Source organism: Chinchilla lanigera, unplaced genomic scaffold, assembly GCF_000276665.1.
Source record: "Chinchilla lanigera isolate Chin_1 unplaced genomic scaffold, ChiLan1.0 scaffold00017, whole genome shotgun sequence".
In the NCBI taxonomy this organism is placed as follows: domain Eukaryota; kingdom Metazoa; phylum Chordata; class Mammalia; order Rodentia; family Chinchillidae; genus Chinchilla; species Chinchilla lanigera.
Window position 1 is genome coordinate 11,766,654 of NW_004955418.1, and position 26,169 is coordinate 11,792,822.

General features: G+C 35.2%; 1 pseudogene; it reads right to left on the bottom strand.

The window, feature by feature from the left end:
• Nucleotides 1-1,990: 1,990 nt before the first annotated feature.
• LOC102026323 lies at nucleotides 1,991-22,370 on the bottom strand (annotated as a pseudogene).
• Nucleotides 22,371-26,169: the final 3,799 nt, after the last annotated feature.

Below are 26,169 nucleotides of genomic sequence, written 5' to 3' on the forward strand. Positions count from 1 at the left end.
GTATATAAGGATCTGCTATTTCTAATTACCACAAATGAAGTTACCAATATAAATATTTATGGAAAGATTAGGTCTTCAAAATATTGGTTCTACTCTCTTGAATTCTGACTTCACCATCAACCAACCAATAAAAAAATAAAAGTTTTTCTTTTTAAGGGCACATACTGGGGACCATGCTAAAGGCTCTTTGGTAATTCATAAATCAGGGTCCTTATAACAAATTTGGCTTCATAATAAATATTAAGGGAGAGTCCTAAACAGTTCTGATTATTATAATAGCTACAATGTCAAACAGTGATTGTTTGAACATGCAGATACTAATCGGGCTCTCAGAAATCTGCATGGCATGCTCAAAGACTTCAACGAGGTGCCAGCAGGAAAAGCTATAGAAGACTTTTTCCTTAGGAAAAAGTAAATAATTTCATTCAGGTAAGGAAATAGGAAAAAAAATTCATAACATATATATTCATATATTCATAACAAGTTATATATATATATAACTTGTCTTTTTGTATAACCAGTGCTTTATAAAGATTTCCTTGCTTTTATACCTTTAAAAACAATCTACTATATGGTGAGGATTCATACTAAGAATTCTTAAAACCATGTAATCAACCTGCATCCACAAATTCATGCATACTGGCATTCTCCACTCAGACACACTGGATTGCTAGGAATCCTTTTAAGAACTGAGCTGTTTTTCTTTCTACTTTTACCTTATTATATCTACACCTTTCTTTACTTCCATACAGTCAAAAACTAGACCAATTGGGATGCTGTTCCTCTGGCTTCTCTTCAGCTAAGGACTGAGGCAGAGAATAGCGGAAGGGGAAAGGCAGGTGAGGGAGAGCACAAGAGACAGGAAAAAACACAAGGATCCTTGATGATACTCTTTGCCTTTTTTCTTTCCCCTTCAATTACATCTACTTTTTAAAATCTATCGCAATTTTCTATCATAATAGGTAGAAGCACATCTTGAGAAATTTTATAATTATCATAGAAGATTCAGTACAAAAAGATGAGCCAACCCAGGCCCTAAGGTAGACTGAAGAATGGGATCATTTACATGTACCAAAAGTGCTTCTTTGTTCCAATCACTTGAAGAGTTTCAGTGTAACCCTGGTCTCTTCTTCAGTTTGTTTGGAGCCTCTCAGGAAAGAATTGTTTCATCATTTACACTCTATTACATCAACTCTCAGAATACATATATCTTCAATCTTACAGGTGTGAAACAGGGAAGGAAGAAATGGGTATAGACTGTATTGGCTCACAAGATTCGCATTATGAAGTACACTGACTCAACTTTCCCCTAATCTTTCAACCTGCACACTCACTCAAGCAAACATACTAGACATAAAAATTGTGCAAGGTCAAGCATCAGCTTTCTATTTTAAAAGCCTTAATAATAACTTAAAATTGCAGATAGGTTCACTGCAGTTTCTTTAAAGGAATATTAGGTACTACAGCACTCCTTTAAAAAAATTCACAACTCAGTGTTAAGAACAGAGTCGGCAACTGCTGCTTGACAATTACTTAACATTTCTGAGCGCATCCAGTGCCAGTTAGGGATTTCAACAATAAGAACCACCTGACGACAAAAGGGAAAAATCTGTAACTGATGTCACCAACCTTAACTTTGTTAATAATATTCACTATGACATATTATTCATCCTTGCTTCATGATCACATGAAATAATAATGTCTTTGGAGGTTACATATGGAAGAGCAGCACCTGCCCTACTGCACAAAACCAGGTTGCCCACACGGGTGCTCTGTAACTCCACAACGTACAGCTGAGAGGTCTTGTCCTACTGGGTGCTAAATGTCTGTAAGGCAGCATTGCTAGCGCAACGACTGCACATCTGTAGGATTAAATAAATGTACAAAATACCCTTTAAAATGGTACAAGGGTACTCCTGCCTTCAGGTGTAGAATACAATGAGCCAGGAAGTGGAAGAGAAGAAACAAGAAATAGTCCTTAGGTTACCGATTAAAGCAAGGTTTGATACGGATATTCCCTCTTGTAGGCACTCAACGGGTAGAATGTAGCCACAACAAACTTCCCATCAAACATCCTTCCAGATAGTAATTTCTGAGCAGCTTTGGAATCACCAGCATTTGCATACTCAGCAAAGACTCGTCCTCTGCCAGGATTCTCCTTTGGAACAAGCAGAGATTCTACTGGTCCATATTTTTGATACTCTTTTTTTTACATTTTCTACAACGTCTTCATATTCCTCCTCATTTTCAACATAATCATCGTCCAGCACATTCAGCAGCGTCAGCACTGGAGTAGGAAGCATCACCAGATCTTCAATACGAGGGGCAAAAGGAATGCTAAAGAACGGGCTGCGCAGTGCCGTTTCAGCAGGAACCCTTCTGCTCGGATCATCACGAAGCGTGCTTTTGATAAGGTCTCTTAGGTGATAGGCTGGAGTTGAGGCATTCACCACTGCTTCACTGGCAAATATGTGATCAATAATAGCAGAACGGTTTGCCTCCCATTCCTGAGATCTGACTGTATGTTTCAGTTTCATTCCTGAGAACATTTCCGGTAAAATGATTCCTCGGCTCCACAGATCAACAGCTGAGGTGCATTCTGTGTCACTCTGCAGGCCAGCCTGGGCCTAGCAATTTTGCAGTTATGGTTCTGGAGCCCGATACCCGTCTGTCTGAACATACTTTACATCCTGATTGCCTCCTTTGAAGCTAAGTCCAAAGTCAAAGAGTTTAAAACACTCATTCTCTGCACTCCACAGTATGTTTCTTCGTTTGAGGTCTGCATGGACATAACCCTCATGATGAAGAAAAGCAAGGGACTCCAGAACATCTCTGGCACAATGCTGTATCATCCACATGGAACAACCCTGGTGACTGGAATATAAAAGCAATTCCGAAACACTGACATCCAGGAGTTCAAGTAACAGACAGCTGACGGCACATTTGGAGAGAAGTGGATTGTTCAGACTCCATATAAAGTCACGACGTTCATGTGACCCTGCAAATGCCCCAGCGCCGCCTTCTCTTTGCGAAAACCGTACTCCGCAGCCTACGCCACAGCCCCAGTGGTTCCTGGAGGCAAGAACTGCGTGAGAGAGCCGGCGGGGCGAGCCAGGGGTGCCGCAGCAGCGCACGGATACACCGAGGCCGAGGAGCCGCTACCCAGGCGGCTCGGTACCTGCCACAGCCGCCCGAAGACCTCCAGAAACTGCGGCGGCTAGGTGCCCCACGCACAGCAGTACCCGCCATCGGTGCAGGTGAGGGTGCTGATAAGGGAGCTGACACGACGCCCGGGGCAGGCTGGCAGGGCCCGCGGTCACATCGCAGCCCGCCGGACCAGCGGCTCCCCAAGGAGGGGCCTGCAGCCGCCTCATCTACTCCCTGGACCTCAGGCCACCTTGACGCCTAAGCCCAAGCCTTTTCTTTTTTAAGCTGTGGTTCTGTAATATTGTGTGTGAGCAATGGGAAAATAACTAATAGAAGTATTATCTGAATCTTTATCCTTCCAGGACACTTGCACTGAGCTACATCCTCAGCCCTTTTTAACTTTACAGCAGAGTCTCACTAAATCTTGAAGTTTCCCAAGCTTGGCTGAACTTGCAAACCTGCATCCGAGCCTCCCACAGTACTGGGATTGCACGCATGCGCCACCAGGTCCAGCTCATTCACATTCTTTTTTTTTTTTTTTTTCCTGGTGAAATAGCCTAAGTATTTTTATTTGTAAAAATGTATTTTCTATAAATTTTAAGTGAGTTTCCCTACAATTTTTATTGTGATTTACTTTGTGGTCTTGATTTTTCTTATACAGACTACTGAAAAGTTAAAAGCACACCAGTCAACTTTGTTGCATTAGTCCATGTATCCTAAACATCAGTTATCTTATGGTTTAATTAAATTAAATTGTTTGCCTTTTTTTCAAACTTGGTACATGAGTTTATTAGACTGTCCTGGTTGAATTTTCTGAATATTTAATTTCAACAACAAGCGTGATGAGCAATTAGTGCAAAATACACTGGAATCGCAGGCAGCAGGTACAGTTTCCATTGACTGATGATGTGCAAAGTTGCTCAGCACAGAAAAAGGTAATGCTTTTCTCTTATGCCAGAATTTGTCATTATAAAGAAATTAGCCACTATTGGCTGCCTAGGTTTTTTTTTTTTTTTTCCCAGTACCAGGAATCGAACTTATTACCTTGAGCTTGCCAGGCAGGCACTGTGCCTCTGAGGTAAATCTCCAGCCCCATATTGGCTGACTAGGAACCTATGTTCATGGACAGGTGCAATAGAGTATGTAAAACTAATGGTACTTCAGGATGTAATTGTTTTTTTGTGTGTGTGGTACAGGTGATGGAGCCTAATGCCTTTGCACCGAGCTACTTCCACTGCCTATTTTCAGTCTTTAAAAAATTTTGAGTCAAGTTATGCTAAGTTACTAAACTAACTAGGCTGGGCTTTGTTTTGTTTTGTTTTTGGTTTTTCTCCAGTACCGGGAATCAAACTCACGACCTTGCACTTACCAGACAGGTGCCTTTGCCGCTGAGCTAAATCCCCAGCCCCTAGACTGGGCTTGAAATTGTCATTCTTCTGCCTCAGCCTCCTAGAATGCTGGTATTACAGGTGGGCACTACCGAACCTCACTAGGACCTACTAATTTCAAATAAGAAAATATAGAGCAATACTCTATAATTTAGGTGTAACAGAATTATTTTTATTATGCAAATTCTTCAGCTATGTAATAGAAATTGAGCTTTCTATCGCTACCGCTGTGTAGTTTTATAATTTGTTTGCATCAATGCTTTCTACTGCTACAAATTAATTATACAACTCAATTATACTGAATTTCAATGCACTTTTCAGAGTAAATGGGATAGAGGTTATTTTTAATTTGAGAAACAAGGATCATAGTTATTATTTTACCCCTAATCTCTACATTTAACAGATGGCTGTTAGTAAAGCAGGGCTGGAGAAAGTAGCTTTCAGTTTAGAGGAATTTCTGCTTATTGCCCTACAGAAGGTAGAGAACCTAGGGAAGGCAGTCACCTTCAGAGAGTAACGTACACATTGTAGCAAAATAATCTTGCAGAAGTGCACCTACTATGAATGAAGGGGAGCTCTCCAGGACAGGAATGATCTGATTTTCACCAGGAATATATTAATATTGTTATTTTGTGTAACTTGGCATTATAAAATAAATTTGATCATTTTCTTTCTTATTAATCAGATATTTTATGTATAGCTTTGGGCCAATCTTTACCATGGAGTTAGAGTTATTTTTCTATTAACTTTGAAAATTCAAAGACCAGAATAAGATAGCCTCCCTTCTAGAAGTTAGATGGGCACTAGACTCTGCTGAACCAGATAGGTCTGTAGGATTTACCTTAATTTATCCAAAAATTATATATGTCTAGTAATAGTAAATTCAATGAGTAGACTGAGTACAATGGGTAAAATGGACTAAAAAGACTCCACAGTATTTCTCAAAAGCTGCATTAAAATGAAAACAGAAACATTAAGATTAAGATTTTTGTTAGAGAACCAATATATTTAGTATCCATTTTAATCAAAGATAACTACTTGATTAGTGTGGAAATAGCATCCTTCCTACAGCTTAGTGAAGGTGTATTGTTAAATGAAAATATTAAAAATTAACAAATAATCTATCCTATATTTTAGAGCAAAATTAATATTCAAGTCACATTCTGAGTTTCCCTGGTGTTATGGTTGAAATATGAAGTGTTTTTCAAAGACTCATGCGTTCAGGGCTTGGTCCCTGATGTGGCAATGCTCAGAGGTGGGGCCCCGAGAAATCATTGGATCATGATGACACTAACCATAAAGGCTCAATCCAGTCTTAGGTTCATACGTGAATGGGCTATTAGGAGCTGGGGCCCACGTGGAGGAAGTACGTCACTTGGGATGAGCCTCTTAAGAATTCATTTTAAGAGGCCATTTCCTCTCTCTCTAGCTCTCTCCTCCCCTGTGCTTCCTGGCTGCTGTAAGATGAGTAGCTCTGCTCCAGCATGCCCTCCCCATTGTGATGTTCTGGCCTACTAGAGGCTCATAGCAATGAAGCCAGTGGGCCATGGACTGCAACTTCTGAAAACATGAACCCAAATAAATGGTTTCTCCATAAGCTATTTTGTCTAGTATTTTATCACAGTGATGGAAATGTACACATCAGGCAATACTTCCCAGCCAACGGATCTAGAAAGTAGTCTTTATAAGTGCTTTTTAAAGGTAATTAAATGCTTACATTCAAAAAACTACATAGTGTGCCTGAAGTCAGATGAGACTATTTTAAGTTTGCTATATCACTTTTAAAAATGAAATATGCACAAGAGCAAAACCTGGGAAGACATTTTAGGATAACTTTAAAATGTTCAAGAATTTCTTATTTTACATTTGATTGAACAAAGATGTTACTCATAGTTAAATGAGCAGTGAGCCATTTCAACTACATTTACAAAGAAAATTTTCTATTTAGATACCAAATTAAGTATCATTTCAATTTCTGTAAAGCCATGAATGAGTCTAATCCTTGATATCAATAGACAGCACCCTACTGCATGAAACCAGTCTTACATTTAGAAAGCAATTGTGTGCATTTTTAAAGAAAAAAGTAAGAACTTTCATGTAACAGGTAGTAGAGAAGTGTTGGCTAGTGTCTAATGCAATAAATAAAACACACAAAGAAGCAGGGAAAATGGTGTTTGAAATATTATTTAGAATCTGTTGTAGCACAGCCTTGAAAAAACTTCTCATGTAATAGAAAGAAATATGGAAGCCCTGTGGCTTGGCAACAATATTTCTTGAGTCAAGAAACACAGTCAAGCCAAAAATGATGCCTTATTTGTACAAAAAATACCAAGTAGTGCATATTTCTTTGGGTTAAAGATAAATTAAAATATTTATTTAAAAATTCTAGGTTAATCCAGATACTCTCCTAAAATTTTCATATAATAATAAGTATTAAGAATATCACTTTTTGCCAGTACCATGCTGATTTTATCACAGTAGCTTTGTAGTATAAGTTCAAGTCACGGATTGTGATACCTCCTGCCTTTCCTTTGTTGCCCAGGATTTCTTTTACTGTTCTAGGCCTCTTCTGGTTCCAGTTGAATTTTAGGAATGTTTTCTCTAGATCTGTGAGGTATGTTAATGGTATTATAATTGGGGTTGCATTGAATCTGTACAACAGTTTTGGAAGTATGGCCATTTTCACAGTGTTGGTTCTTCCTATCCATGAGCAAGGAATATCTTTCCATTTTCTTTGCATGCTTGTATCTGGTAATCTGAGCAATTGATGTGAAGACAACAATATCCATTATAACAACCATTGGTGAGCTCCTACCATCCTGTCTAGTGAAACTCTGTATTGTCTCTAATTTTTTTAAAAAAATTATTATTTTCCTATTCTCTTTAATGGTTTGATCAATCTTCCAGTCTTGCATCTGGTAATCTGAGCAACTTTGTTGAAGATACCAATGTGTAATAGAACGACCACTATGAATCCCTATCATCTGGTTTGAAACCCCGTATCATTTTTAACGTCCTTGCTTTATGTTGTTTGTATTTTACTATTGTTCTTTTTTTACTACTCTCTTTAAAATAAAAAAAAATAAAAAGAACTTCACTTTTTATCATTTTTGTAGACGTTAATTAAAATGTCTAAAAATATTAATTTTTAAAGTATGGTATGATAACATAATTATTTACAATATTTCTGAAGGGGCTGGGGATTAAGCTCAGTGGCACAGTGCCTGCCTGGCAAGTGTGAGGTCGTGAGTTCAATTCCTGGTACTGGAAAACAAAAATAAAAACAAAAACAAAAAATAAAATATTTCTGAGAAAAAATTATATTTGTATATGAGCACAGTATGGATTTGGAAAAAAATATAAACAGGTGAGGTGGAATATTTTAAGATTACTGAGCATCCTCAGTGTATTCATTGGTACCAAGTGCCTAGCAACACTTTGAATCAAAGAATTTTGTCTTAAGTTATTTAAATACTTATTAGTTACTACACTGAATAGAAATACTGTCAGAAACATAATAATTTTAAATTTATTAGTATGTTTGCAATGTATAATGGAATCTTTTTTATCATGGGTATTTGCTACATATACATGATGCATCTTAGTTCTTTTTTATGTAATTTTAAAAGGGTTTGATAAAATGAAATATGCTTGATATGTATGTTTTAATAAATGGACATATTTTGGTTTAGTTTTGGTAATTACTGTTCAGAATTTTATGAGCTGAATAAAAGTTGTTTCTTTAACATTTTATATAAACATAAAAATGATGCTATGATAAACAAAAAATGTGTCATGGTTAATGAAGGCAGATATTTTCTTAGTGATAAAGAAGAACTCATAAAGTGATTTAATGGTCATGAGCATTTTCACCACTGATTATACTTAGGTACCAACTATAGAGCAAGAGTGAGCACTTTCATCTTTCATTAAAAGATTGCTTGAGAGGAAATAAAGTATGAAGGCTATGTAAAGAATCAAGATTTATGTTATATCCTTTGATATTTAGAACATCCACATTATGAAAATCATACAGATTATGGCTTGAGAATAAAGATTAATTTCAGACACCACTGTTTATGAAAAAATTCCTCAAAGTATATGATTAATAGGTAGACTGACAACATTTCTACCCTTCACATGATACCAAATAACTTGATCTATCAACACAAAGAAACACAATTGAAATTTTCCACAAATAGCATGGGAATACTGTAATAAAACTTTCTCTTTGATGGCATCCTCTGCCCTCAATGTCAGTCCAGAAATAGCTCATACATAAAGATAAGTATATAGAGATCCATGCTTGCAGATATATTTGCTCTTTGTAGGCATGTTATTGTTTGAGGCTGTCTATGAATACCTATGTCACCAAAGAATGATGAGCTACTGAGCCAGCCTAGTCTGTGGTTCTTTAATTCAGCAGAGATTTTTAGAAATTGAGAGACTAGCCTTACTTTCGTAGGTAATAACAATAAACATTATATCATCACAAAAAGCAACTCTTTTTGAAATAGAAGACAAAATGCTTCTGAGGTTTTAAAACAAATCCTAGGCTCTCCAAGAAACTTGAACTTTGGGAGAAAAATGCTTGAGGTGATGGTCTCTTCTGCTAAAATTTTCCCAGTAAAGTCACAGAAAATATCTAAAGTCTTCTTCCAGTTTCTACTAGCCTTTCTTAAATTATTTTTCTAGCTTTGTTGAAGTATGCTAGACAAATAAAAATCTTATATATTTTAGATGTATAAGGCAATGCTTTGACATCCATATATTGTGACATAATTACCACAGTGAAGCTAATGAACAAATTTGTCACTTGACATAACCATTTGTGTATCTGTGAGGTGAAACACTTAAAATCCACTCTGTGAGCAAATTTCAAATTAACAACACAGTATAATTGACTATAGTCCCTGTTGCCTAATTGAGATATGTAGAAATTATCTTTGATAATTTAGAAACTAGCTGTGATGAAACTATCTGTGATGCCCCTTAAAAGTGTTATGTGTTCAGAGGTGGGGTTTTTAGAAGGTGATTAGATCGTGCAGACATTGTGCTTATCAGTGTATTAATCTACTAATGGGCTCATAGAGGAATGTGCCATTAGGAAAGGAGCCTGGGTGGAGAGGTGGCTCACTGGAGGGTGCCTTTAGAATTTATATCACTTGATCTGGCCCTTTCTTCCCTTCATATTTGCAACCATCGTTTGGTGAAGAGATTTCCTGTGGTATGTCCTTCTGCTACAATGGTTATGCCTCAGAACCAGCTTGCCATGGACTGTAACCTCTGGAACTGTGAGCCAAAATAAAATTTTGGGTGATGGTTATTTTGTCCCAGCAACTGGAAGCTTAATGTACTAACTTTCTTACATACATAAAAGTTCGTATCCTTTGACTTCCATTTCTCTTTTCTTACCCCTCTCAAGCTTCTGGTAACCACTTCTACACTCTTTCTATGAATGTGTATGCTTTAGAGTCCACACTTAAATAAAATCATGCATTGTTTATATTTTTATATGTGGTTCTTTTTACTTAGTGGGATATCTTCTTGATTTATGCATGTTGCTGCAAATAGCAGGCTTGCATTCTTTCAAAGGCCTGAATAATAGAATAATGTTCTCTTTTCCATATATGAGAAATACAGTGGAGTATCATATTGCACATATTCTTTATCCTTTTATCTACTGACAGGTACATAGTTTGTTTCCATTTCTTGGCTATTGTGATAGTGCTACAAAGAACATGTGAGTGCATATCTCTCTTCAACGCACTATTTTTGTTTCCTTTAGATATATACTTAGAAGTGGGATTGGTAGATCATATTATAGTTCTGTTTCTAATTTTCTGAGTAATCTCATATTTTCCCATGATGGCCATACAAACTTACATTCCAACCAACAGTGTACAAGGATGCCTTTTCCTTAACATCTTGAGCAAGAGTTGTTATCTTTTGTCTTTAATAACAGCCATCCTAACAAGTATGAAATGATAGTTCATAGTGATTTTGTTTTGCATTTCTCTGATGATTACTGATTACTGCTTATATAAGTAATGGTAAAATTGAATTTAAGCAAAAATTAGAGTGCCATCTGTGTTGTAGCAAGGATTTGCAAGGGGATATATTTAATACAGGATTTATAGGGTTATTTTACAATATTCACCCAAAAAGTCAAATGCGGAAGAATGCAAGCAATTTGCCCACATACTAGAGACCCATAGAATCCAGCTGAGGGCCTGGATCTGATCACAATGTCATGTACAAGTCCAGTTGAAGACCTAGAGCCCATGACAATGTCTCATGCAAATCTGTATTAAGGATCTGCACTAGGAAGGCCGAAAGCCCAGTGGTGGAAGCTAGAAAGTCTGTGCAGGCAGGGTGAAGGATCGGTGCCAGCAGGCTGAGGGCTTTGCACTAGATCCAGGAAGTGATTGTCAAGGTAAGGACCAGAGCTCCCCACAGAAGAACTGCAGCCATCCTCAGCAACAGTGAGGACCTGAGCTCCTCTGTTGATGAGAGCAGCTGAGTTCATATCAGGAAGACAAGCATGAGAAGCTTCTTCAGAGAATCAACAGTACACCATCTTCCCCTCCACTTCTTTCTTTTTCAGGCTGTTGGCACCATTCCTCAGGTGGGCCCCCTACATCCAGCACCACCCTGATTCAGTTCAGCTGGGTGTTACAAGTTGACCATTAGTTAATCCACCACAATTTGAGAAAACATTGTAGGGAGAAATAAAGCCTCTTTTAGTTGAATTCAATTCAATTAAAGTGTTTTTCCAACCTCTAGATTTAGTTGGTCTTTTGCTACTCTTATGAATTTTACATGTATTTTCAGTACTTTGTATGTTTTACTTTTCCCCACATGACACTTAAAATTGAAATGAGAAATAATTTTAGTTCATTTTCCTCATGTTACTATCTCAAAATACAGCAAGGAAAAGTAATCACTGTTTATTTAAAAGTAAGCATTTATGAAATTACATTGGGGCATTCAGGAAATACTGGTAGTTTTCTTAAAAGCACTAGTCTACATTCTATATTTTCTGCCAATTTATACCATTTTGTTATCCATAACATAAAAAGCGTCAAATTATTTTTTTCTTCTAGTTTATATAAGGGATATAATGTAGCTTGCCACCATCCCTTTGCATATAATCTTTCAGATATATGGAGAACAGTGTAAAGAAGGGTTTGTGCTCACAGATATAGGTATGAATTGCTCAGCCATGCATAATATATGAACATCTCTCTGTTCCCATGTAACACAGGGTAGGTGCTACTGAGTGTTTAGGGGCTGAAGCTTCATTGAAAAGGTTTTGTGCCTTCTGATGGCCTGCAAATTAATTGTTAATAGCGCACTTGTCTTCTAACATGTTTTTAAAAGCTGAGAAGAAGCTGAAATGCCAGTGGAAACAATTACTTCCAAGGTTTGCAGAACCTACTAGTTTTGAAAGCTGGGCCCTTACTGACTGTTCAGTCTTTTTGTTTAACTCTCCCGCTGTGCACTACTTCTTACTGTGAAAGGCGGAAGCTGGCATGGCACAGTGGGAAGCAAGCATAACAAGATTCCAAAGTGCAAAATGTTGTCAAACTTCCTGTCATTTTCCCTGCATGCTCATTTAAGCGTACTGATATTTCCACCTTGTCTCCTCTGTGTGCATGTGTGCGTGTGTGTGTGTGTGTGTGTGTGTGTGTGTGTGTGTGTCTTATGATGTGGAATAGTCCCGGAAATGTTGCTCGAGAAGCATGATTCATAATAATAATACTCCTAATGATAATAATGATGCCTGAAAATGATAAAATCTTCCTTCCATAGGCTTTAAAGTGCAAAGATTGAACCTGAAGTGCAATGAAAGGTCTGTTTCTTCATGTTCATATTCACTGAAGAAAGGTTAACTACCTCATGACAGTTGTCACTTTTACAAATTGCCTTTTTATGAAACTGCAGTTTATTCAAATAATTCAGATAGTGACATCTGTTTTAAAAGAATTTAATTTGTAGATCACTATGTTTGTTTCCTTCATCTTCAGTATTTTAGAACTTTAAATGGAAAATATTTTACACATTATGAAACATCACGAATGCTGAATTCTTTCCTCATTGATACTTGATTTCCTGCCTAGAATTAGTAGAAGATGGCAAATTATTTCAGATCTTTTCTACACTGTTGGCAACTATACTAGCTGTTGCTAAATACACACTAATTAGATGACAATCAAGCCGGCGGAACATTGATCTAAAGTATTGAAGACACAGGATGGAAAGTGAACAAAATCATAAACAACTGGCCATTGAAGTATTCCTGGTAAACAGTAAAACAAAATATCTGAAGACTTGTCACAACTTCATAAATGATGCTAATGTTGCTAACAATGTCAAACTTTTCAAGTGCTTGTTAGTACATGCTTATTTTAGGCAAAGTACTCTAAACTCTTTACATCTATGAATTAATTGATTTCCATAAAGCACAGTAGAAAGATATCATTTATATCTCCGTCACATAGATAAATAATCAGAAGGGGTAACTAGACACATTTTTTTCACAGTCAGAATATGGCAAGGCAATCATGCCTACATATACGAATGCAAAACATTTATAAGAATAGGAGACTCTTTGCGAAGCTTCATTTGCTAAATCTATCACTGCTCTAAACTGAAGTCAGTATTTGCCCCATCTAAGCATGAATCAGCGGGTCCGTTCATTATCTATTTCATTTTTGTTCCCATGAAATTTGCTCATTTTTTTTATTTTAAAGAGAAAAAATTAACATAACAATGAAACTGAGATCTATTTCTTTTAAAATGAACTTACCTAAGAAAAAATATTGTATTTATTTATGTTTTGAGTACAGGGAATCAAACTCAGGACCCTGCACTTGGCAGGCAGGTGCTTATGCTGCTGAACTATATCCCCAGTCCCAATAAAAAATATTTCAGCAAAGCAAAATGTTTCTTTATAAGCTAAAAGATTTTTTCTGGCTTCCATGTGAGTTTAAGAAAAAGAACAGGGTTCAGTTTTTGCTTCTGAATCGTGTTTAAGACTATGATATGTGAGCTTTTAATGAGGACTATCAGGTTTAGTAAGTAGGTTTCTTTTGTAGCCTGAACACCATTATTATAAAATTATTATGAGACTGTGAGGCTCTGTTATTCTCTCTTTCTTTACACACACACACACACACACACACACACACACTTACTCTTTGTTATTTTTTAAAATTTATTTTATTTTTACTTTTTGTAATATGTTGAGCCGAAGTTATATTTATGCTGTGTTCTTTCCTCAATGGTTTGCTATTTTAAGTTCAATCGTTTTATATGTGTGATCTCAAGTACACATCAGGTAAAAAATTTCCCTTTCTACACATGCTTTATTTTTCCTGCTTTTAAACTATATGTGTGAGGGACTGTTTTGTTTTTCTTATTTCCAATTTATTCTTCATTAATGTTTTTATAAAATATATTAATACAGAAGCATTATAACACATAGTGAGTTCAAAAATTGTTATGCTAATTCAAGTACTCACTTTCACTACTGAAAATACATTTCTAACATTTGTTTTTTAAATTGCCAAAACCTCCTATGGAAAAGGGTGGGGCTGATGTATTTGTAGCAGCCTCTATGATGCTGAAAGTAGAGAACTCTGAGTTACAGTTAATAGCTACACTGGATCTGTAGCTATTAACATCATAGGATCAAAAATAAAAATGAAACGTTTTAAATTAGATTATATGCTCTATTATCTCAAACTCCATGATCACAAATTCAACTCATAAACTACTAGCTCTGTAATGCTCCTGCCTTCAGCATATGGCGCTCTAGGCACCCCTCCCCTAGTAACTCAGGTTTCCCTGCTGCTTGCACTGGACATGCTCATTCTAGTTTGAAAAGTTAGAAGGAGAAAGTAAAGAGATTTGACATCAGTTTCTAAACATTTAATTAGTACTCATACTCACCCTCCTAAAAATGCTGCTTTGGTTGACTGGTTCCTGACTGAATGTTTCTAACTCTGAAAATCAAGCAAACACAAAAAAGAAAATGGAGCTTTTTTTTTTTACAAAAAAGTAAAATTTACAAAATTGACTAAATCAATTGGTTCTTGATAAAATTTTAATCCTTGTAACCATGCTAGATCATGAAAGATCTTAAAAAAACTCATATTTCAACTTCTATATCTCTCTGAACTGCTCAATAAACATCTTGTGGATGTCTGTGGAAGTTTGCAGGAGAATTCTAAGTGTGACAGTCACACATCACCGCCTTCTAAAACCTGAAAAGAGCTCCAGGTTTGTGATGACTCTGTCCTTCCCAGATGTATTATGCTACCTTTTATACTACTTAGCATGTATGGTAATTTATCCAGTGCTTATATCAAAGACCAATTCTAAATTGTTCCCCAAATGTCTTTTTATACCACTTCAAGGCCTCAGGTGATGGTTAGCAAAAGGAATATAAAGCTACTTCAGATAAAAGTGATATATTTACTTGTGATAATGAATAGATTAATATTAATCTATTTAATAGGTTATTCAAAATGTCAGTCTCAGCAGGAAAATAAAATATTTCATAAAAAAAGAGAAACAGTCAAGAATCCTTTGTAGCCACCTTTATAGTACAGTGCTCTGCCCATTGGTATCTCCAAGGTTGTCCATAATGGAGAGAAAACAAAACCACATTGTCAGTTTGACTGGTTGAAGAGCCGCTGAGGGGAGCAGTGCAGCACACTCTGGGTACATGTCACTGTCATGGAGGAGGGCCCTCAGATACTACATCTAGTCCCTCACTCCTTCCCCTCTGCCATTGTTTCACTACTTTGGTTCTTAGCTGTCACTAACTAAGCAGCTTTGCTTTGCTGTGCCCTTCTGCTTTGATGTCTTCCTTGGAGCCAGCTGACCACAGACTACATCTTCTGAAACAGTGAACCAAATTAAACCTTTCCTTCTTAAATTGAAGGTGTTGGGAATTTTGTCCAGCAATGGGAAAACTGACCAATACAAACAATAATTGTTACTAGCAAGCTAAATATTTATCAATCACAAAACTCCTAAATATGATATTATATATTTTCAATGTTGTATCTATCATAATTATGTTATGTCTGTACCAATATTATATACATTTATGAGGAGTCTGTGATTTATTTTAGACAATGGATGGAATATGAGGGATTGTAATTTCCAAAATGGGTGACGCCATTATCTCTCTACAAAACATAATGAAGTTTCAAAAATTAACCAAAAAAATAAGTATAGAGCAAATACTATACAACTTTTGAGAAAAGGTCATAAAAGTATTATGATGTCTGTTTGGTGTTCCAGAAAGCTCACTGTTGAAGGCTTCATCCTTAAGAGGTGTTATTTCCAGAGAATTTAGTTGTGGAAAAGCTAGAATTAGCCAAAACAGTAAGAACACATAGAAAAAACTTGAGTAAAGAATTAAAACATTTAATTTGAAATAATATATTTTCTTATTAATCTATTGAGGGAGATATTTACAACGAAAGAACAATATTTCAGCAAAGAAAAAATTCAACAGAGTGAAGAGACAACTTAGAGAATGTGGAAAGTATATCTAAACTACACATCTGACAAGGGGGTGATATCTAACCCAGTTAAAACATAGACAATGACCCTAAGTAAATACTTCACGTACAATGGCCAACAGATCTGTGAACATCCCTAATTACCATGGAGATGCAAACCCAAACTACAATAAAATCTGAAAAAAGAGTTAATGTATCTTATGTAAGCATGCCAACTCCCCACAACCAAACTAATGTATTGCACACATAAGCTAATAAAAATAAATATTAAAATAAAACAAAACTGCAATGAGATGGCTCCTCACCTCAGTAGAATTACTGTATTAAAAAAGACTACAGACAACAAGCACTGGTGAGGATATGGAGAAAAAGGAATATTTTCACACTCTTGACCGAAGAGTAAACTAGTTGAATCACTACAGAAAATACTATGAAGACACCTCCAAAAATTAAAAGTAGAACTACAGTATCATATGATCAACAATCCCAGTTCTGGGTATAAGTCCAAATGAAAGGCAATCAATATGTGAAAAATTTCTGCACTCCCATCTTACTGCAGGTGAGAAATGGAATCAACCAAATGTTCATCAGTGATGAAAGAATAAAGAAAATGTGATGCATAAGTATAATGAAATGTGGTTCCGTAACAAAGGCAGAATGAAACTGTGTCATTTGAAACTAGATGGATGGAACTGGAGGTCATTACATAAAGTGAAACATGCCAGGCACTGAAAGACAACTCTGATACCTGAAATATAAAAAAATTGATCTCATAAAAGTTGAGAGTGGATGGTGATTACCAAAGTCTGGGAAGAGGCCAGGAAAGATGGGTCACTGGGTACCACATTGGTGATAGATTGGACTAAGAAGTTCTGATAATTATACCTAACAATAACTATGGGAAAACTGTAGATAATAATAAGATATTTTGCTGTACTTTCAAAAACTAGAGGCTATATTGAAATATTTTACCACAAGGAAGTGAAATGTTTGGTGAGATAGATGTATTTAATGTGGTTTAAACATTCTTAAAACATCACATGTTAATTCCCTACCACTTTGTTTGTAACTCCGTACTGTCTGTACTGTTCCTTTGCTATTTTGTAAAATGTTGTCTGTCTGTTAATATTTTCCTCCTTTTATTTTTAAAATGAAAACAAAACAAAAAAAATCACGTTATCCCATTCATATGTAAAATTTTTATTTTGGTGTATTAGTGAAAAATGAATTTAATTTAAATGAGAAAAACATGACTCAGTTTAATCTCACTATAAATAATGAATTTAAAAACATGATGCAGCCTATTCTGGTAAATACATAGGTAATAATTTCTAAGGGAGAAGCCCTGATCTATGGAATGCTCCTGGACAACTGTTCCAAGTATAAGATTACTTGTAGTAAATAAACATAAACTCAAAATTTAATGAGAAATGGTTCCTTGGAAAATATCATATAATCTGTACAATTTTCTGATGTGTAAAACTGAGGTGTTTTATGGCGTGGAACTCCTTTTTGTGTGAAGTAAGTTGTGTATTTCACTTAGACATATCTGCACCTTCTAATTTCTTGCATCCTTGAAATTATTGCTCTAACTTTGCACTGTGTTAGATTTCTGATTTGTTTATCGTTTGACAATTTGATGCTTTTTTTTGCTTACTTTGAAATGTTATATTGTCATATTAAAATGGTATAATGTAGAAATTGAACTCATATACCTAAAACTATTGTGTGATCCTGGACTAATAAAAGACTGTAATTAAAAAAGAGGTTTAAAAATACTAGTTTTAAGTGTTTTGTAAAGAAAACTAACTCTCATTACTTTTCTTTCTCCAAAGAAATCTTGGTCACTTTTTTTATTCTGAGGTCTATTTAACACAATTTTTGTCATGCCCTAATTTAAAATAGTTTTATAGACAAAACATTTTTATAATACTGGAATTTTGCTGGTGTGGGAACACGTCTGTAATACCAAATACTGTGCAAGGCTGAGGCAGGCAGATTACAAACTCAAGCCTGGCTGGGGCAACTTAGCAACTTAGCAAGATGCTATAAAAGAAAAAGAAAAAGGGGGGAGGGGCTAAGGATGTAGCTCAGTGAGAAGGCCTCGAGTTCAAAGCTCAGTACCACAGGTGCACGCGTGTGCACACACACACACACATGCACGCACAGAGGATACTTCTCCAGGGAAAAACACCTGTGACTTCCTATCTGATCACTGTTTTTTAAAATTTCTTTAACTTTCCCCTTTGAGTTTTACACATAACTTTGACACATTGCTGATATTTATAATTCACTTTAGATATTTTGTATTTTTAATCAAAAATCAGTAATGCCTGTGTTTCATCACAACAAATACATAAGGAATAAGTTTTACAATCTTCCCCCCTTCATTTTCCCCTTACTGGTTAGTACACAAATGCATTAACACAGATAACGTGCTTATTTGAGTTAAATAGTATTATGTAATTTACATGGGCTTCATTCTGTCTTTGGGTTAGGGATTGGTGTTGTAAGAAAAACGTTTTCCTTTTATAAAGTGCAGTTTTTTTTCCATTTTCAGGTAATTATATAAATGGTATTAACAATACATTTGTATTCCTACTTTTCATAATTATTTTTTATTATATTGGGAAGATCTTAAGAGAATATGAATGGAAATGCTATGTAGAAACATCTTAAAATTCTTCTTTTTGTTGATGATGTCAATAATTGTATGCTGATTATTATTAAAAGAAATATTTACCTTTTCCCAAATCACCTCTTTTTGCTGTAATTAGTAAACAATATATCAATATCAGCAATTAATATAGATTGCAATCTATTAAAATATAATTTAACAGTTGCAAGAAAAAATTAAATTTTGTTTTCAAATTTGCTAGTAATTGGCAATAAACAAAACCAGTCTGCATACTGATTATGATATTAACATATGTGAGTTTTTGATCTTACAAGATTCATAGTAATACATTATTGTCACAAATACTAGTTATGCTATATTTTGCACTGCTAGATGAAGGTAGTATTCTCTTTGTTTTATAAACTAGTCACTAGTTATATATGCATTGATTTATATTTATTGTAAAATATTACATAATATTAAAATATTATAAAAGTTATTACTAAATATAAAAATATCATTTTCAGAATGTATTCATTGAATAGCATATTTTCATGTGAAAATAAACTTCCAAATATATCTAGGGTAACAAACATATTTTCCCAAAACATAGGCAGTTCATTTAGTAGTTTTGTCTTCTTTGGGGAAACACTAGACAGGCTGTAGAAATGAAACAGTCAATCTATCAAGAATGACATTAGAATTATAGCAAATGTCTTAGCAGATAATCTCTATGATTATTTAGCTTAGGATTGTTTTCCCTTTTGTCTCATTCGTGAACTTGGCAACTATGAATAAACTTCACGGTTGTCCATCTTGTTACCATTAAATAAGAAGAAACTTTAAATTTTGTTGTTTCAGATGAGATACTTAGCAAATCTATTGCAAGCACCTGGGGAGGAAGACCTGAAATGTGAAGGAAATGAGATGTATCTAAGCTTACTTCACAAGAGCTGTCACTTTCTAACTCAAGCATCCCCGTGACTTGATATTGCACAACCAAATCTGCTCAAGTTCATCTCTTGCTCTTAACAGTTGCAGAAGAAAAATATAACTAGGGATGCCAACATATTTGAATTTGATAGGTGTTTTCAAAATAGACGCCTCAGACAGCTAATTATGTTCGCTAGACACACCCAAGCTTGTAATCCAGCCTACTGTCATGAGGTGTCAAACTCAGGTAACAGTTTGGGTGATCTATGCAAGCCAAGAATATGTTACTTCATTCTTAGGAAGAAGATTTTGAAATAAATGTCTTCATAGTGCCCAATAGACAAGGTAGTATAAAACAAAAATGGAATGCTGTACTTGGGAAAGCAAAATCAATAGGACATGGCATGCAGTAATCATTGCAGAAGACTGCGAGTGGGAGGTGGTGAGGGAAGGTCACAAGGCATCTGTACTTAACATGGTTCACAGCCTCTAATTTTGCTGTCTAGCTGATAAAAAAGATACTGTCCTTGAAACTTGTGCATAGCAATAATTATATGCCAATCCAAGTACTACAAGGAGAGAATCTAATAGGGTATTTCTTGTCAGAAGATTGTATTAAGGTCATTTTCATCCATTTAACCTCTTCAGAATCTCAGAAATAGTGTCAGTAGTAACACATTTATGGTTTTCCTTATAGTTGGCACCAAAAGGCATTCTCGCATATGCTAAATTTATTGGCATTATGGGATCCTAAAACCTACTCTCAGAGGATAAATATACTGTGATTTTTAAAATTTTTATTAGTCCACGTTTACAGTACATAATGGTTACACTTGCTGTAGGCAGTTAGCACAGCCTTTGTTACTGGGTAAATGGCTGTAGAACATTTCAATTCTCTTTTCTTCCCATTCCTTCACCCTCTTTTATTTTTTCAGCATCTGATTCATTCATTATCTTATAAGACCTTATATGGTTAATTATCATGTGTACAGATTGAAAACAAACTAATAGGTCAAAGAATATATAAAATGTATAAGACAGTTTTGTGAAGTCAAGGTACACTTTTAGATACATTGTCTGCAATTTTTTCTTTCTACTTTTTCCTGTTTTATATATATATGAGAAACCATGCAATATTTAAGCTTATGTTGTGTTACTACTCTTAACATCTTAATAGTATGGTCTCAAGGTGTGTCCCTTTTCCTACAGATGACTCAAGTTTATCTTCTTTTTGGCAGAGTAGTACTTCACTGAGTATAAATACTACATCTTTTATCCATTTATTTGTTGATAGACATAGAGACTATTTCCAGAATTTAGCTATTATGAATTGTGCTGCTATAAACATGGGTATGTATACATCACTGTGGTGTGTTTTCTTTAACTCTGGGGAAGATATTATAAGGGGAACAGCTGGACCAAGTTAGTCTTTTGAGGAGTCTCCATATTGATTTCCATAGTGCTTGTATTAGTTTGCTGTCCCACCAACAATGAAGAGGGGTTCCTTTCTCCCCACAGCCCTGCTAGCATTTGTTAGTGGTTGATTTCATGATGGCAGCCATTCTTTCTGGGGTGAGATGGAATCTCAATGTTGCTTTAACTTGCATCTCTTGGATGGCCAGCAATGCTGAACATTTTTTCATATGTTTATTTGCTGTTTGTACTTTTCCATCTGAGAAGTGTCAATTCATTTCAGATGCCCATTTATTAAAGTAGGTCTTCAAATTTGGGAGGGGTCTTTTTTGAGTTCTTTATGTATTGTAGATATTTGTCCTTTGTTAGAGGAGTAGCTGCTAAAAGTTTTCTTTCCCCCATTTCCCACTTATTCTGTGAAAATAATTCTACTGTTTATTTTACACCACTATGTATAAACTATGAGATGTTCCCTCAAAATATTTATTTGCATGATGTTTGTGATAGGTAGGAAATGCCCACCACTGAGATATTCATGGTTCACTGTTCAGAGTTTGTGACTCTGTTGTCTTACAGGGTGAAAGGGTTTTAGAGGTGTGAAAAGGGGAGTGTTGGAGGGGTATGTTGGAGAATATTCTCGAACACCCAGTTGTGCCCTGCGAATTCCCCCAAGTCTTTGAAGCACAGGATCTTTCTTTACTGAGTCACAGACATGTGAGGGAAGGAAAGGCTAAGGAGGACTTCAGATGACAACTATGAGAAGTCTTAGCTCTACACAAGAAAGGAGTTAAATTTTGTCAGCGACACAAGTGATAGGTAGTAGAACCTCTCCTAAAACCTTCGGAAAATAATATAATCTTTTCGACAACCTTGGTTTCAGCTCTGTGAGGCCCCTGACAAACTTCTGACCAGCAGAAGTGTAAAACAGTGCTTTCTTTGTTTAAGCCACATGTTTGTTCTGATTTGTTACAGAAAATCACGGACTTTTCTGGTGTAACTCGCTCCAGAGACATGAGATTCTTGCATCAGTCATCTTTTGCATCTTTTGTGTTGTGCACTTGGAAGTGCCCGTCTTTCCAAATAAACAGATCTTCACACGCATTTCCATGTGTAAAAGAAGCCACTTTAAATAATCAGAACATTTAACATGAATCCTCATTTAACAGAACTTGTTATTTCTTACCAGTCCCGCCTAGGGGTTTAACCCAAGTCCCAACCTCACTTACTTGTGTCAAGAGATTCAGTGCAGTCAGTGTTTATGCTGTGGTAGCTGCCTTTGATATCGCTGCTAATACCAAAGAAAATGTGTTCTGAAGATTTGGTATTCATTTTTACTCCCAAAGGATTTCATATAAATGTGCTGAACTTTACATTCAAAGATTTCTTTGTCTTGCCAAGAAGAAATGTCCTTAATGGCTTAAGCACAATGGAGCCTTGAAGAGTACTTTAACTTTTATAGACAGAAATGAATTCATATTTCAGATGTATCAAAATTCCAACTATAGCACTTCACATGAACACTTTGTGCTAATAAATCTTCTTTAAAAGGACTTTCTCAACCTATAATTTTGAACAGTGTAACGATCAGAACAACTGTGAAAAATAATTCATTTTTATTGCCATGAACAATACATGTGAAGAAAATATGCTCTTTTAGTTGATCTAATACTTTGGAACTATATTTTGTTATTATAATTAGTGGAAATAAAGATACAAAAAGATTTCTTTCTGTAAAATTGTGAATTATTATGTTTTATATCACAGAATTTATTTTAAAAGGCAGAATTTCTTTTTCCACTGGAGTGATGAGAAGGCCTATATTTAACATTAGAAAACACAAGGTTAGAGATAATATATTAAGCTAATTTTTGAACAAAGCAGGAGCTCATTCACAAGGAGGGTGTTCAATGGCTCAACTTTAATTCTAAATTTTTACTATTTTAGTCACAATGAAAATATTTATCGGATGACTATATCTTCCTTATTCATCATTTTCTGTACCTTTGTAAAACATTTAACACATACATCAGGTAAACACATGATTTTTTTCCTGTACAGTTTACTGCTGTCACAAATTTATGTACAGTAACATCTGCCATCTTAGGTTTTGTTCTTCTGCTCGTTTGTCATCAAGATAGTGCCAAGTCCTGTTGATCCTTGTGAGTAATGTCACATTAGTCAGAAGTTAGCCTCATTAATCTAAGTTTGGTGAGTTAATTTCCTATTGAGGATATGCAATGAAAAAGGGATGAAGTGATGAACAGAATGAGGTTTGAAGATGATCATGCCTCACAGCTTTGGGAATGCATGGGACCTCACTTAGTAGGCCATGATATCCATATGTCAGTACAAATGTGCACAAACCTTAGTTATTCTAGGGAAATGGGATCTATGGATGTGTATTTTAGATTTCCTGTATTCATCAGTACAGGAATCAAATTTCTTTCATGTAATCAGGTCAATTTTACTCCTTTACATTAATTTAACGTTGTCATATAAATACAAAATATTCAATAAAATTTGAATTTCAGGTTAACAGCTAATAAGTTTAGTACATTTCATGAAGTATTTGAGCCATGCTAATATTAAAATCATTCATTAATTATCTGAAATTTGCGTTTAAATGGGCTAGATTCTACCCCCATTTCCATTTTATTAGCAATTTTTAAGTGAATTACAGAACGTCATTCTTCTTGTTTCCTTTAGTATAAGTTGTTTCATTTTAATACAAAGTTTGATTATTAAATTTTCCATTATGGTCTAATTTTTAACCAAGACATGCAAGCTATACAATAAATCTGTGGTGTTCTGAAGTTTCTAAAATACATTCATAATTGGGTAACTTATATAAGACTGATAAGTTGGAATGTGAAGAAGAAATGAACTATCAAGTTGTGAAAGAGCTGTACTTATTCTGTCCATTCAACCTGTTTCCTTGTACAGATTCAAGGAAATTATCCACAGCTCTCACTTCCACTGATGTTCTGGGACTCACCCCATCCGTTGAGTTTAGAGGTGCACCACATTTAGTGTGTGTGTGTGTGTGTGTGTGTGTGTGTGTGTGTGTGTACTCAGTGTAGTTTGGGAAGAAATTGAGGGAAGGGATCTTTGCAAAACATGCTCTGGCAATGGGTACCAGGTCAAATGAATGCTGGATACACATACTGATCCAAAGGTTAGTAAAACACATTTAAATATTGTCTTGATGATACTGGGCTTCAAAGACACTATTGCAAAGATATCCACACCTTTATCAGTACAACTGGAAAGCAGGATTCTGGTTTGAAGCCTTCTAAACCACTTTCAGCTTTCCTCTCTCTCTACCTCCTTGCTTCTTTCTTTTACTTTCATTGTAGAACTTGAGACCACAATAGACTAAAAGCAAGACTTAAATAGAAACAAGTTGGAGTATGTGCAAAAGAAAAAATGATATTAAATTCTTTTGAATGCTGATAGTCTTTTACACTTAAAGATAGTAAAGGTAAACAACTGACCCACCTTGACAAGTAATAGAATCACATACAAAGTCAACCAGGCCCTGTTATATGTGAACAGCTAATGCTACAAAAGTGACTTGATTCCTTGAGCTGACACTAAATACATTTATTTTAAAGTAAAGAATAATGCCACCATAGCAAAAGCAACAACACAGTTGCAAAGGTTAAGTAATAATGCTATTCCAATGAATTCATTTATTCTTTATTCATAAATTTTACAAAATATTCTGATAATACCACACAATTTACTTTCTCATTTAATGTATTTATTTTTGCTTATAACAGCACAGAAAAATCTTTGAACTGTTAGTTTTTATTGATAATAGAAGTGATTGCAAAAGGAAGGTTTTTGTTTGCTTTATTTTGTTTTTCTGCTGTGATTACTCATTTTGATCAACTAAAAGGTATTCCCTTTGGCCTTTTCTGTAATATGTAGAACAGAAATGCATAACCCCTGATATATCTATGTTGTTATCTCTCTCTCTCTCATTTTATTTATTTTTTGGTATTTTGACTTTTTTGAAGCAGGGTTTCACTATACAGTTAAGATCAGCCTTAAACTCACTATGTACCTCAGGCTGGCCTTCAACACACAGTGATCCTCAGGCCTCAGCCCCCCGAGTGCTGGGATTATAGGCATGTGCCACCATGCCAGGTTTTATATTGTCATATTTGAGGTCATTACCGTGAATACTTTACTTTGTTTTCAATAGTAATGATTATTTAATGTTGAAAAGTGAATAGAGAAAATTTCATAAACTGGACATTTCGTGTTTATATTTTGACAATTTATGAAAATCATTATCTGGAAAATACATTCATGTTTCTCAGCATGATTTAGTTCTGAAAGGTAAAATAAAACTAATTAGTTTACAGATGTATTTACACCCAGACTAACATATATTGAAGGTTAAAAGGATTTTATATTGTGATGGCAATTTGGCCAAAGATTCTGAAAAATAAAATAGTTCACCTTGTGTTTTCCTTTTGACAATATATGAATGAAACATTTTGTGGAAGCAAATACTATTCACTCACTAGGCAATAAAATCAATGTAGAATTTCTAATGAAATCATTAGAAACCCTGATACCCACAGAAGTTGGTGCTTGTGACCTGTTCATGCACTGGCCCATCTGATTAGAGAAAGAGCTAAGGACCAAAGGGGAAATCCTAAGATTCCAGAGTTCTTCTGAAACGTTGCATTTATATTAAATTTTTTCACCTGTAGATTTCAACATTCATCTGTAGCATATTGAATTGAAATGCATACAATTAACTAATTAAATTGAGCCTTCATTTTTCTTCTTTTTTTTTTTTTTTTGGTTTTTCTCCGGTACCGGGAACCAAACTCACGACCTTGAGCTTGCCAGGCAGGCGCTTTGCCGCTGAGCTAAATCCCCAGCCCCTTCATTTTTCTTCTTGATGTATTGTTTCATTTTTTTAGTAGCTCTATATATCATTTGTGGTAAGGCACCTTTTAAACCAGTGACATAATAAAATTAATTATATTTGATGTATACATTTCAAGGTCCTCAATATTGCACTAAATATAAACAATATTTTAGCTGAATTTATAAAATAACTTGGTTTTAACTTTTTAATTTAAAGACAATACAATAATATACTTGA